Source organism: Saccopteryx bilineata, chromosome 1, assembly GCF_036850765.1.
Source record: "Saccopteryx bilineata isolate mSacBil1 chromosome 1, mSacBil1_pri_phased_curated, whole genome shotgun sequence".
NCBI classification, from domain to species: Eukaryota; Metazoa; Chordata; class Mammalia; order Chiroptera; family Emballonuridae; genus Saccopteryx; species Saccopteryx bilineata.
The window spans coordinates 13,728,087-13,742,892 of NC_089490.1; the positions used below are offsets into that span (position 1 = coordinate 13,728,087).

General features: G+C 51.2%; 1 long non-coding RNA gene across 1 annotated transcript; it reads left to right on the forward strand.

The window, feature by feature from the left end:
• The first annotated feature begins 1,667 nt into the window (after nucleotides 1-1,667).
• LOC136308203 (uncharacterized) lies at nucleotides 1,668-13,164 on the forward strand. The gene is made up of 5 exons (XR_010726073.1): nucleotides 1,668-3,379; nucleotides 5,223-5,326; nucleotides 6,551-6,888; nucleotides 10,597-10,773; nucleotides 12,468-13,164. It is a non-coding gene; the product is annotated as an uncharacterized lncRNA (long non-coding RNA).
• Nucleotides 13,165-14,806: the final 1,642 nt, after the last annotated feature.

Below are 14,806 nucleotides of genomic sequence, written 5' to 3' on the forward strand. Positions count from 1 at the left end.
CTGAGGCTGCTACCTGCCTGGTCTCACCATGTATCACATTCTTCTTTCCCACCTTCCTGCCCTTTCTACCACCAGACCTGGGGAGCCAAACATTCTCTGGACTTCCCTGCCCTCCTCCCATCTCTCCAGTTATCAAAATCTTTCAAGACTCATCCCAAACCTCACCTCCCCCAGAAGGCCCTCCCAGATAGCTATTTGGAACAACTGTGTCACAGTCTGTGCATTGTGGTGGAGCATTCTTTCAGCATCAGCCACAATTCACCAGGCATAGGTCACTTCTCAGTGGGTCCACCTCCCTCGTGGCAGAACCACAGGGGTGGCTTAGGACGTAGCTGACACCTGCCCACGTCATGAGCAGCAGGTCATTATAGGAATTTGAAGACATCTCTCTTCATTGACTTGAAAAACTTAGGCATGGAGATTCATATAAAACCCATGTAAGGATAAATCAAGAAGATAAGATGAAAACATGATGTATGGGGTTTTATTCTCAAAATTTATTTTCTTTAAATTTTTTTATGTTCTATAAAAATAAAATAGCCTGACCAGGTGGTGGCGCAGTGGATAGAGTGTCAGACTGGGGTGTGGGGGACCCAGGTTCAAGACCCCAAGGTCACCAGCTTGAGCGCCGGGCTCATCTGGTTTGAGCAAAAAGCTTACCAGCTTGGTCGCTGGCTCGAGCAAGGGGTCACTCGGTCTGCTGTAGCCCCACAGTCAAGGCACATGTGAGAAAGCAATCAATGAACAACTAAGGTGTTGCAACACGCAATGAAAAACTAATGATTGATGCTTCTCATCTCTCCGTTCCTGTCTGTCTGTCCCTGTCTATCCCTCTCTCTGACTCTCTCTCTGTCTCTGGGAAAAATTTAAAAAAATAAAAAAAATAAAAGAAAGAAAATAGCTGTAGCATGGGGGACATCTTACATAAATGAAGATGAGCCATACCTCTTTATTCCGTTAAAAAAAAATTTTAAATGCCAACATTTAAAAACTAATTTTCAGAGTAGGGGGAGGGAGGAGATAGATGAGAAGCATCAACTCATAGTTGCTTCACTTTGGTTGTTCATTGATTGCTTCTCATACGTGCCTTGACTGGAGGGTTCAAGCTGAGCCTGTGACACTTTTGCTCAAGCCAGTGACCTTTTGGGCTCAAGCCAGCCACCTTGGGGTCATGCCGATGATCCTGTGCTCAAGCTAGTGAGCCCACCCTCAACCTGGTGAGCTCTGAGTTTCGAACTGGGGACCTCAGCATTCTGGGTCAATGCTCCATCCACTGTGCCACCACCAGTCAGGCACATCCATTAAATTTTGAATTCATTCATCAGACATTAACTGACTCTGAATGTTCAAAAGCTATGTGAGTTGGCAAATAGTTGGAACAGTGAGTGAAGCAGTGTAGGGCAAGGGTTAAATGCACAAACTCTTCGGCTGAACGAACTGTGTGTAAATCCCACTTCACCACTTATAAGGCCAGTCACCTTAGGTAATTAAGTCTCTTAAACTCCCTGTGTACCAATTTTCCCTTCTCTAACATGGAGATGCTAAATGGTGGCACCTATCAAGGCTGTTATAAGGATTAAATGAGCATATATCATAAAAATTGGGGGATATTTCAAAATGAATATAAAGTGATAAAAAAGCATTTGATTTATTTTATTAAACAAGAACATCAGAAAAGCAAACAACAAGTCAAAGAAAGTTGTTCGATTATGCAAATGAATGCAAAACCAACTTTTATTTCATTGGTGAGAATATACTATACAAAAGGCTGAAAGTACTGGAGTATCTGCACGGTCCCTGGTCCCCTAATTTTTGTGAGCAGTATATATATATGTATATGGCAGTTACAATAGTGTCTGGTATGTGCAAGTCACAATGTTAACTTTTAAATCAGGGGTCCCCAAACTTTTTACACAGGGGGTCAGTTCACTGTCCCTCAGACAGTTGGAGGGCCGGACTATAAAAAAAAAAAACTACGAACAGCCTGACCAGGTGGTGACCCAGAGGATAGAGCATCGGACTGGGATGCGGAAGACCCAGGTTCGAGACCCCAAGGTCACCAGCTTGAGCGCAGGCTCATCTGGTTTGAGCAAAAGCCCACCAGCTTGAACCCAAGGTCGCTGGCTCCAGCAAGGGGTTACTTGGTCTGCTGAAGGCCACAGTCAAGGCACATATGAGAGAGCAATCAATGAACAACTAAGGTGTTGTAACGCACAATGAAAAACTAATGATTGATGCCTCTCATCTCTCTCCATTCCTGTCTGTCCCTACCAATCCCTCTCTCTGACTCACTCTCTGTCTCTGTAAAAAAAACAAAAAAACAACAACAAAACTATGAACAAATCCCTATGCACACTGCACATATCTTATTTTAAAGTAAAAAAAAAAACAAAACGGGAATAAATACAATATTTAAAATAAAGAACAAGTAAATTTAAATCAACAAACTGACCAGTATTTCAGTGGGAACTATGCTCCTCTCACTGACCACCAATGAAAGAGGTGCCCCTTCTGGAAGTGCGGCGGGGGCAGATAAATAGCCTCAGGGGGCTGCATGCGGGCCCACGGGGCCATAGTTTGGGGACCCCTGTTTTTAAATCATTATTGTCAGCACTATTATCAAATGTCTTCTAATAGAGACCAAGAAGGAACCCCTCCATCTGGGAAGATGGAAAGGTCCTTCTGAGGTCCAGGAGAGAGTGTGCATTCCAGACAACAGGCACAGCACCCACGGAGACTCAGAGGCGTACACCCACACGGCTGTTTGGGGGGCCCGGGCGGCTGGGACCTCACGTGCAGTTTGAGGCAGGCCGAGAGGTGCAGGAGCTGTGTGGCCATCTCAGGCATCCGGGCCTTCATCCTGACGGTGCTGGGGAGCCAGTGAAGCGTTGCACGCTACAGATCAGCTGTGTGTTTGAGGCAGAGGGCCTGGCAGCAGCGTGGCGGATGGTAGAAGCCCGGAGGTGGGGGACCCCTCCCTTTAGAAGCCCTGGGAGGGAGGTGGTGAGACATGTTCAAGGTGGGCCCTGAAAGGAGTGTGGATGGGACGGATGGCACAAGAATAACCCAAGGGATAGGGGACTCTTTGGATGGGGTGGGAGAGGTCAGATTCAGAGGTGGCCCCCAAGTTTTTCCCCTGGGCCACTATGTGACATTAGTAACCAGTATAGGAAATGTAGCAGGAGGACCAGACAGTGGTAGCTGTGATGATCTGGGGAGGGGTGGGCAGAGCTGACCGCTTCACTGTGGAGCACGTTGTGTTTGAGTTCTACTCTCAGCGGCTGTTCTGCCTGGGTGGTGTTCCCCCGGCCTCCACCTGGCCCGCATGCAGTCGGTTAAGAGTGTTGCTCGAAACGACAAGGTTGCAGTTCGATTCCTGGTCAGGGCACATATGGGAGGCAACCAATGAATGCACAACTGAGTGGAACAACACGTGAGTGCTTCCCTTCCCTTCCCTCTTCCCCTCTTCCTCTCTCTGTCTCTTAAAAAAAAAAAAAATTAAGCCCTGGCCAGATAGCTCAGTTGAAGTGTTGTCCTGGAGCGTGGAGGTTGCTGGTTCGATTCCCTGGTCGGGGCACAGACAGGAACAGCTCAATGTTCCTGTCTCTCTCTCTCCCTGCCTCAAAGAGGAAGAGGAAGAGGAAGAAGAGGAAGAAGAAGAAGACAGTTACTGTGTCTTACTCATTTTTGTGTCCACCCCCTCACCTTCCCTCAGTGGGCTCTGTGCTGGGGACCACAGCTGAATTGGGTTTAATGGAATCCAAGCTTGCTCTCTGCCTAACTCTACAGATGGGGTAATTGTATCACAAACAAAACTCCTCCTCCTCCCCAGTCCCTGGATGACTGCTGTCCTTCCTTAGAAGAGTCCTCGAGAGGGCCCCTTCCACTTGGGGAGCCATCCGGCCTGAGACCTCTGTCCACCCTGAGCTGAGGACCAGGCGCTCCGCAGAGCCTTCTGGCCTCCCTCCCCGCGGAAGAGATGGGGGCTGGGGGCCTCTGCAGCCGCGGAGGATGGATGCAATGGAGAGGGGAGTGTGACAGTGACGGCAGAGAGAGGAGCAGCCTCACATTTGCTGGTCCCTCCCAACGATGACTCTGGAGATGTCTGTCACAGAAGTGCCGGAACCTTACCCCTACCCCCATGCCTGTCAGGCTCCCAAGCAAGGTGCTGCCCCCCCACCCCCCAGTGAACTCAGCTCTTGGGACTTTCTCTGCTTCCCTGAGGGCCATCAGTAAGGAAAATTAATAAAAAAAAAAAACCCCACCCAGTTTGATGTAAATCCAGAGGCAGCCAGACCCCAACTGTAGAGCCCCCTCCTCAGCCCACGTCCCCTGGAGCACCTGAGTTCAGCAGGTGTGAGCTCGGCTGGCCTGGGAACCGAGGATGTGTGTCTATATCTACGTGCACCCGTGTATGCATGTGAGTGTGTACTCCCTAGTGCACGTGGGCACCATTGTGTGGGTGTGCCCCTGCATGCACGTGCAATGCATGTGTGTGTGTACACACTGCCTGTGGGGGCAGGGGTCGGGCAGCCAAAGGGGCCGTGGGCTACATTGTTGCAAAGTTGCTAGCTCCATTCCTGGGCATGTGGGTAGGAGTGGGTGAGGGTGTGGTCATGGGAACAGAAGCTGAATGTTTCCGATGAGAGCGGGTGGCTGCCCAGGTGTTTGTGAATTAGGACAGGACAGGTGAGGTGGGGCAGCCATCTGGCTTAGGCTCTGTCTGTTCCGTTTTATCCTTCTGGAGGTCACTTCCCAGGGTGGCTACCTTTGCCAGAGTGCCCCGGTCGGACACCCTGGGTCAGTAGGGCCTGCCCAGCAGGAAGGCACAATCTCTTAGGGGCCCTAAGGAAGGATGAGCTCAGGCTCTGGAAGTTGGAAGGGGTGTGTGCAAGTTTGTGGGAGCAAGAATTCACTCCAACTCTTCCAATGGTGGCTGACAAAACAGATACTTTCCCCAGGGGAGGCCCTGCCCCAGGATGGGAGGGTCACAAAATAAGGGAGTCTCTGTCCATTCTGGTCGTGGACACTTAGGTGACCATTCAGTGGAACCCCCAAATCATGGGGGCCTCCCTGGGCAGCATCTAAATGAAGTCAGAAGTGATTGGGAGAATGTCAGAGAAAGGAAGTGGGAGGGAAAGGAAGAAATAGCCAGTGCAAAGGCACTGAGGAAGGAAAACGCAGGTACCCAGGAGGAAGCCAGAGCTGAAGGAAACTTACAGCTCCTGCGGAGTGGCCTGCCTCCCACACACAGGAGAAAACCAAGGCCCAGAGAGAAGAAGTGCTTCTAAGACCCAGAGCAGAAATGAGGTCTCTTGACTTCCAGGTCAGTGTCTCCCTGCTTCCCCAGAACGCCTGCAAGGGAGAGAAGGTCAGAAGTCAGGCTGTTCATTTGGCTTCCTTTGCTTTCTTATCTTCAGCTAGGGAGGGCCCAGTCAGGGGTGTCTGTTCTTTGCCTCTCTCTGTCAGCAGCTAGCTGTGTGATCCTGAACAAATCACTTGACCTCTCTGTGCCCTCATCTCCAATGTGAAGGGGGTATGGGGCCTTGACTCATCTGAGAATGTTAAAAATTTGTCTTAGTCATGCCCTTGTCTGCAGCACCCAGCAGAAGCTGCAGTTCAACGTGGGGGCTTACATAAATGTTGTTAAATGAAGGAGAGACTGACTCTCCTTCTGCCTCCCGACTTTAAGAGTCTCGGCCTCTCTCTCCCCTCTCATCACAGGACAAGGGTGCAGGAAGCCCAGAATCATGAAGGCCTCGAAAGAGAAGGTAGGGCCTAGCCGGGTAGCTTGGTTGGTTGGAGCGCCATTCTGATACTCCAAGGTTGCAGGTTCAGTCTCTAATCAGGGCACATACAAGAATCAACCCATAAATGCATAAATAAGTGGAACAACAAATCGATGTTTCTCTCTCTCTCAAGTCAAATTTTAAAAATTAAAAAAAAAAATAGAAAGGGACAGTAGGAAAGCGAACCTAACTGTGCAGGCAGCGGCCCTGCGGACCCCCGTGTCGGGGGGGGGGGGTGCCCTGCAGAGCGAGCTAGCGCTCCTGCCTGCAGCCCTGGTCCTGCAGAGGCCTGCAGTGGGGAGGGGCTGGACAAGGGGCACCCCCCAGCAGAACGTGGGAGCGGCTGGCCCCAGAGGGGCCCTGGCAGGCTTCTCCCTCCTCCTGCTCTCCCCTCTCCCGTCTCTCTGCTCCGAGAGATGTCTGAGCCCTCTGCTCTCAATCCCGAGGGGTCCAGTGGGTTCTGGGACCTCCTGTTCCCCAAGCCCATGATTCCTTAGTTTTTTTGCACTTGAATAATCCTCCTTTTTTGAGGCCCCCTTTTCACGTGAGAAATGTTATTGCCTACTTCCCTCTTGCGTGACCACAGCTGTGTTTCTTTTAATCTGGTAACTCACGCGCGCGCGCACACACACACACACACACACACACAGGAATCTATGGTGACAGCAATCAGATCCACATCCCCTCTCTGGTGGGAACCGACTGAAAGGGGGCACAAAGGAAATTAGGGGTGCTGAAAAACGTTCAAAATCTTGATCTAGGTGCTGGTTACGTGGTTATGTCCGCGTGTCAAGATCTACTGAGAGGTACACTTGGGATCTGTGCATTTTGCTGCGTGTCGATTGCCTCAGTGAAGGACCACTGCTTCAAAAGGACACACATACAGAGAAACACATAGAACAGCGTGTGTAAACACACCCTTGGCACTAGCTGTCACCAAGCCATTCCCTCGGATCCCTGCGCCCACAGACCGGGCATCTCGACCGGACACCTTGCTCCTCGAGCTGGCCAGGTTTGTGGGGACACGGACACCAGGGATGCAGTGCAGCCCAAGGAAGCCAGAATTTCCCAGCAGTGCTTGACTGGAACTCCTTGACTGGTGAGTTGAAGGAACAGAAAACGTACCCGGTTCCCCTTTCCGGGAGGGGGGTTTCCTGTCCTACTGGCCTCTCCGGGGCCTGGCCGAGTCTTGGCTGGGGGGTGGGGGGCTGTCCCAGTGAAAGTCCAGGAGAAATGTGCTTTTCCTGCATCCCTGCTAAAAATAACCCCAGGCAGAGCAGCGGACACTGAGCGGCAGGAAGGACAGAGTGGGGTTTGGCTTTAAACCTTTGGCTCAGCAGTTGGGGGCCAGGGAGGGGTGGGAGAAGGAGGCTTGGGAGCGGAGAACCCTGGCAGTACTCTCCCCTCCCCCACTCCCCCCCCCCCCCCCCCCCCCCCCCGCTGCAGCTGGCCCTTGGGCAACGGGGTGGGGGGTGGGGGGTGGTGCCCGGGAGCGGTGAGTAAGTGAGTGAGTGTGGTGACAGCGCGTCAGCAGGAAGCCCAAGAAGGTTGGGGATGCGTGGGGAGGGGTCTCTGTCCTGCTCAGCGGAGCGGTACCGGCTGCAAGAGCAGGAGTCACGTACTCCACGGGTCCCCACGCCCTCTGAGAAGCGCTCTGCCCCAGCAGTCCACGCTGCCAGGCTCCCTCTGGGGTCCCTGCCCTCTTGTAGCGTGGCAGCCTGCTGGGGCGGGGGCTCCTGGCACACACAGGGCTGAGGATTATCACTTCCCAGTCCCTGGCTCTGTCTGTCTGTCTTCTGCTCGGCCCAGAGAGATGGGGAGCCAGTCCGGGTGCGGTCCCACGGTGAGGAATTTCACTGGAAATGTCAAGTACAAGATGTGTCAGTGTGGGGTCCCAGGAGGAGTGAGTGGCCAAGTGAAGGAAGAGGCCTTCCTTGTGCCCTGTCCTGCTGTCTGTCCTCCCCTAGCCCCTGCCTGCCCCAGGCAGCAGAGGCCTGACTTGGGGAGTAGCCTTCAGCAGCTGCCCTGGGCTCTCCAAGACAGCAACAAAGAACTACCAGGAACTGAATGCGTGCCATTTCCGGCACTCTACTGACTCTCACGTGGACTATCTCATTTAATCCTCTCAGCAAGCCTAAAATAATGAACAGATTACGCTCCCTATTTACAGATGACAAAAAGAAGGTGCATGGTGGTGACATGCTAGAGACAGGGCTTGACCTCATGATTTGGGACAAAGAATGTTCAGGATGACTGTCCAGAAAACAATAAGACAGAATTTTGGAAATTGGACCTTCCTAAATAATTTAGAACAAATGGTTGCTATTCTTGACACTTTGGTAGAAAAAAGAGCTGTGGACCTCACTAGGGGGTGGTGCAGTGGATAAAGCGTCGGCCTGGGATGCAGAGGACCCAGGTTTGAAACGCCAAGGTTGCCAGCTTGAGGGTGGGCTCATCCGGCTTGAGCGTGGGACCACAGACATGACCCCATGGTCACTGGTTTGAGCCCAAGGTTGCTGGCTTGAGCAAGGAAGGGGTCACTGGCTCAGCCAGAGCACCCCCCGTCAAGGCACATATGAGAAAGCAATTAATGAACAAATAAGGTGCTGCAACAAAGAATTGATGCTTCTCACCTGATCTGTGGTGGCGCAGTGGATAAAGCGTCAACCTGAAACCCTGAGGTTGCTGGTTTGAAACACTGGGCTTGTCCGGTCAAGGCACATGTGGGAGTTGATGCTTCCTGCTTCTCCCTCCTCCCTCTCTCTCCCCTCTCTAAAATGAATATATAAAAATCTTAAAAAAAAAAAAAGATAAAGAAGGGGCTGTAAAAAATAAAATCGATATTTCTCATCTCTCTTCTTGTTTGTCTTTCTGTCTCTCTCTTGCTAAAAAAAAAAAAAAAAGAGCAGGAGCTTTAGAGCAAATATTTTGTACTACCAGTTATAATTTTGGCCAAGGACCTTGACTATTCTAAGCTTCAGTTTTCATTTCTGTAAAATGGGTACAAAAATCCTTGCATAGAATTGCTGGGGAGTAATGAATTTGAACCCAGCATTTTTTTAAGTAAGAGGAGGAGGGAAGATAGTGAGATAGACTCCTGCATGCACCTCAACCGGGATCTACCCAGCAACCCCCATCTGGGGACGATGTTTGAATCAACCAAGCTATTCTTAGCACCTGAGGCTGACGGGTTTGGACCAACTGAGTCATCCTCGGTGCCTGGGATGACACTGGAACCAATCAAGCTACTGGCTGAGGGAGGGGAAGAGGAAAAGGAGGAGAGGGATGGGGAGAGAAGGAGATGGTCATTTCTCATGTGTGCTCTGAAAGGAATAGAACCCTTGATGTCTATACACCAAGCCAATGCTCTATCCACTGACCCAACTAGCCAGGGCCCAGAATTTTTTTTCTAAACTCAGAAAATACCAAGATCTTTCTTGCCTCAGGGCCTTTGCATGTGTGGGAACCTTAAGCCCCCAGATGTTTACATACTGGTTTGTTCTTGTTGTTGTCTGGGTTTCAGCTCAAACATAACTTTCCTGAGAGCAGTCTTCCTTGACGACCCAGCACACCTCAATACTCTCTTTTTTTTAATTTTATTTTATTTTTTTTTATTTATTCATTTTAGAAAGGAGAGATAGAGAGACAGAGAGAGATAGGGGGAAGGAGCTGGAAGCATCAACTCCCATATGTGCCTTGACCAGGCAAGCCCAGGGTTTCGAACCGGCGACCTCAGCATTTCCAGGTCGATACTTTATCCACTGCGCCACCACAGGTCAGGCACCTCAATACTCTCAACTGCATCACTGTTTTCTTTTCTTTGCTCTTAGCACAATCTGAAATTATCATGCTAATTTATATGTTTTGTTTCTTTGTGGCCTATCTTCCCTCCCGGGCTGCCAAGGATGTAAGTTTCTTGAGAGCTGGGACTTCTGTAGAGTTCAATGGCCCATTCCCCATGCTCAGAGCAGCATCTGGAAAATCAGAGCCTGCTAAATATTTATAATGAATGAATAACTCTGCCTTGGAAACAGCATTCTATATATATATATATTTATTTATTTTTATTGACTTTAGAGAGAGAGGAAGAAAGAAGAGAGAAAGACACATCAATTTGTTATTCCACTTATTTATGCATTCATTGGTTGATTACTGTACATGCCCTAACGGGGACTGAACCCACAACCTTGGCATATCAGGACAACATTCTAACTGACTGAGCTAATCAGCCAGGGCCGAAACAGCACTATATTGAAGTGTCTGACTCTCTCACAGGCCTCCCTGAGCCAAGGGGCAGGAAATATGGGTCAATGGGGGCTTGAGAGAAAGCTTTGGGCCTCGCCCATGCCCAGCCCTGAAACCCCCAGCCTGCAGGGAGCCATGAGGATGCCTGGGCTTCTGGCTGCTTCCAGAGAAAGGTTAACCCTTTGGCTGGAACATGAGGTTCTGCACCATCTGGGCCTGCCTGTCTCTGGCCTCATCTCCCTGGGCTCCCCAACCTGCAGTCCAAGTCCAGGCCACACCAAACAACTTGAAGTGCCCGCCAGAGAACACACGGCAGCTTCACGCCTGTGTGCCTTTATACACACTGTTCCTTCCACCTAGAACATCCTGCACCCTTGCTCTGCCTGTCTAGCTCCTCAGTCAGACTTGAAGACGGGCCTCCTCACAGGAGCCCTCTCTAATCTCTCTGGCCACACCCTGTCCCCAACTTCCCAGGACGTTATAATGATTTGTTTCTGTGTATCTTCCCAAGGAGCCCAGAGATCTCTTGAGGGCAATAACCAACTCTTTTTGTGCCCCCCAGTTTGAAGCACAATGCCTAATGCACACAGTAGGTGCTTAAGAAATGCTCCAGCACAGCTTTCAGACTTTCGGTTCCCGTGTATTAACACAACCCCTGGAGCACACAGCAGGTGCTCATTAAGAGCCCACTGAACACATAAAGCTGAGCCGTTCGACACTGGCAGAAGCTGGAGGAGAGGTGAGAGGGACTGGGGCAGGAATGAAAGGGCTTCTTGGGAAACAGGCCAGCATCAGGGGGAGAAGGCAGAAGGGACCTTAGGAAGCATCCTAGGAGAATGGACATACAAAAAACAAAATGAAAAGCAAACACAGAGAGAGGGAGGCACAGAAACAGAGCTGTCATTGAGCAAGGAGAGTGAAAGAGAGAAGGAACGATGAAAGAGGAAGAAAGAATTGGGCTCACAGGGGACAAAATGTGCCCATGAGAGCCTCAGAGGACAGGAAGCCAGGGCACAGGACAGGCCAACTACCTACAGGAAATATGGTGGCCTGGCTTCAGCCCCTGCGGGTAGAGAAGGGTGGCCTGGGCAGTGTGGGGCTGTGTCCCTTCCTAGGGGAATAGGGCTGGGTGAAAGGCTACCTGTCACCAGGCTTTGGGACAGCTTGGGAAACTCTTCCTTTCTTAGCTCAGGAGAGGCCCTGTGTTGTGAAACAAAGGACCCCAGATATCAGTCACAAACCTACTTTCTTGCCTTTGGGTGGGCAATGGAGCTGTTCCTGCCTCAGTTTTTTTTTTGTTTTTTTTTTTAAGTCCTTTTAAAAAATTGTTTAGATTTTATTTATTCATTTTTAGAGAGAGAGATGAGAGGAGAGAGGTGGGGGTGGGAGGAGCAGGAAGCATCAACTCCCATATGTACCTTGACCAGGCAAGCCCAGGGCTTCGAACCAGTGACCTCAGTGATCCAGGTTGATGCTCTACCCGCTGTGCCACCACAGGTCAGGCCCTGCCTCGGTTTTACCATCAGGAAAAGGGGGTAATGTTCTCCTTACTTTAGAGGAACTTGAGATCATACCAACTTAGGACATGTAAGTGAAAGGTACACAACGTCAGGGACTGACATGGTGGTGACTTCGCCCAAAATCCTGCTATGAGTGGGTCCTAGGATAGGCCATGCCACCATGTCAGACAGATCTGCGACCTGAGCCTGGGAACCCAGGCTCAGCCCCCAGTGTTCAGATCCCAGGGCCAAACCAATAGACTCAGGCACCTGTTCCCAGGTGAGGGGTGAGTGGCACGCCACCCAGGGAAGCTGCCCCCAGCCAGCAGGCCTGAACATCCGGCAGCACCCTGGCTCTCCTCTGAGCCCTCCACACGGAGGCCTTTTAGAGGGGCTGCAAACACTCTTATGGCTAATCCCACCTCATGGTACGCAAGGGCTCCATGGAGGCCGAGTTCCCCGAATCATCTGAAAGGAGAAAGGAGCAACACTCTGGGACCCTAGACATGTGTTGGGCAAATGAGTTTGTAAAATTTGTATGTTTTGGACCTGACCTGTGGTGGTCCAGTGGATAAAGCGTCAACCTGGAAATGCTGAGGTCATCAGTTCGAAGCCCTGGGCTTGCCTGGTCAAGGCACATATGGGAGTTGATGCTTCCTACTCCTCCCCCCTTCTCTCTCTCCCTCTCTCTGTCCTCTCTAAAAATGAATAAATAAAAAGCATCGACCTGGAACACTGAGGTCGCCGGTTCAAAACCCTGGGCTTGCCCGGTCAAGGCACATATGGGAGTTGAAGCTTCCTGTTCCTCCCCCACCTTCTCTCTCTCTCTCTCTCTCTCTCCCCCCCTAAAATGAATAAATAAATAAAAATAATTAAAAATGAATAAATAAAATAAAATAAAAAATCTGTATGTTTTGTGTTTGCTCACTTTTAGTGTTAAAAATGGTGCTGGGCCTGACCAGGCGGTGGCGCAGTGGATAGAGCATCGGACTGGGATGCGGAAGGACCCAGGTTCGAGACCCGAGGTCGCCAGCTTGAGCACGGGCTCATTTGGCTTGAGCAAAGCTCACCAGCTTGGACCCAAGGTCGCTGGCTCCAGCAAGGGGTTCCTCAGTCTGCTGAAGGCCCGTGGTCAAGGCATATATGAGGGAGCAATCAATGAACAACTAAGGTGTCGCAGCGAAAAGCTGATGATTGATGCTTCTCATCTCTCTCCGTTCCTGTCTGTCTGTCCCTATCTGTCCCTCTCTCTGACTCTCTGTCCCTGTAAATAAAAAAATTAAATTAAAAATGGTGCTGGGCAGCGGCCAGGTATGTGATCTGTGAAATTGCAAATTAACCTTCCTGCTTGGGAAGGGCCACTGTCTCGCTAATGTGTGCTGGAGGAGAGGTTTTTGCACCAGAAGGTTGAGAAGAAGAGGAAGAGGGAGGAAGCTATGTTTGCAGAGAGAGAACAGGGAGAATGAAGGTGTGCAGATGGGGAACCAGAGGTGAGGGGCTTCTGCGAGCTCTGCTGAGACTGGTGGGGCCTTTGATTCTAGGAGGAACCGGAGAATGTGTCAGTGGCTTCGGGAGCCCTGTGTGTTTGCTCGTCGGCCGGTGTGAAACTTTAATAAAGGAATGGCCCACCATTTCTTGGCTCCACTGTTTCTTTACCATCTGCCTGAATCTAATGTGAACCTGTATGTGAATGGCCACGATGGTGGTGGCCCTTGGCCTTAGAACATGGAAGGTTTAGGATTTGGTTGTACAATCTATGCAATTTAGCAGACCACTCAGAAGTTCTGCCTTTGACGTCAGTCACACGGCCTAGCTCTGTCACTTCTCTGAGCCTCAGTTTCCTTAGCTGTCAGAGGGAGCGAACGGCAGTACCTACTTCCCTGGGCTGTTGTTACGATGACTACACGAGCTCGTGTAAATAAAGCAGAGCCCAATGCTTGGTCCCTAGGAAGTGATCGATACTAGCTTTTACGTGAAAAATACCACATGCTCCTGAGGGGGTGTGGGGGAGGCCAGATCATAAATCAATCTCTGAATATCTCAGCCACTTTGAGGAGATTAAACTTGTCACAATCAGAATATCATTAAGTCACCAAGTGTCAAATTCCGTTTTGCAGCATCTGCTAGGAAGGGACACTCCTAGAGTTAAGGAGGTCGGAGCCCCCAGCCCCCAGCTCTGCTGTGTTCTCTGTGACTGATGGGGAAGGGTCATGGATTAGCATGTCTGCCAATTATTATTTTTTTCTTTTGAGGAGGGGGCAAGCTAAATAGAGCCTTCAGCTCACAAGCCTAGCTGGAATCAAGAACCACTGAAGTGCTCGGGTGGCAAGGAGTGGCGGGTCAACCTCACAGGCCCACCATAGAACCTTCAGACCTAACGCAGGGCACCCACGGCCTGGGAGGTAGTTTCAGGGCTGGGTGATGGGGCGAGAGAAAGGAGGCTGGGGGCTTCACACTTCCAGAATCCAACTTCTTTCCTCCCGGGCTTTCTCTGCATCCCTCCTACAAGAGTTCAGAGCCCAAGCAGGACCCACAGTGGGCTGGGGGAGGTGGTCAGGTGGGAGGTGGGCAGACTGCGGGCAGGGGTGACGGACAGCAGTCTGCCAGGGCCGAAGAAGAAGGAAGTATAAATATAAAGCGGCCAGTGTAGCCCTGGACAGAGGCCATACGAAACACACGGTACATTCCAGCCTCGGCGGCGTAACAAACTGTACCAGCCTTTTTGAGAGCTGGGAGCTCCGAGGATGGGAGGGAAGGGAGCGGAGGTTCCTTCGAGGTTGGCTCTGCTTCCTCCTCCCCCACTTCTCCCACAGCCCGCTCTGCCGGGAAAGTCCCGCTGTTGCTTTTGCAACCACAGGAAACCTACTATCCCTGCTCACACTCTGTACCCGATGTACTTAGCAGCTCCAGACGGGGAGGGAGCGAGGAGCAGGGGTGGGGGTGGGGTGGGGAGGGGTTCTGGGGCAGCAGCCAGCCACAGCAGCCCAGGTAACATAACGTGCGGGGTGGCAATGCTGGGACTCCGAGTCACAGCCTGTGAGTGCTCCAGTGGAGGTCCAGATGATAGCGAGGTGTAGGGAAGGAAGTGCCTTGCCCAAGGTCACACAGCCCAGTTGTTCAGCAGGGTGGGACCAGAGTGTATCCAGAGCCGGGCAGTGCTGGGCAGCCCTCCTGGGTGTAGTGTATAGGTGTGGCAGGCCAGGGGACAGACAGTGCCCAGGGACTGAGGGTGGGGAGCCCGTAGCCAAAGCTGCCTCTAAGCTCTGGTTGGCT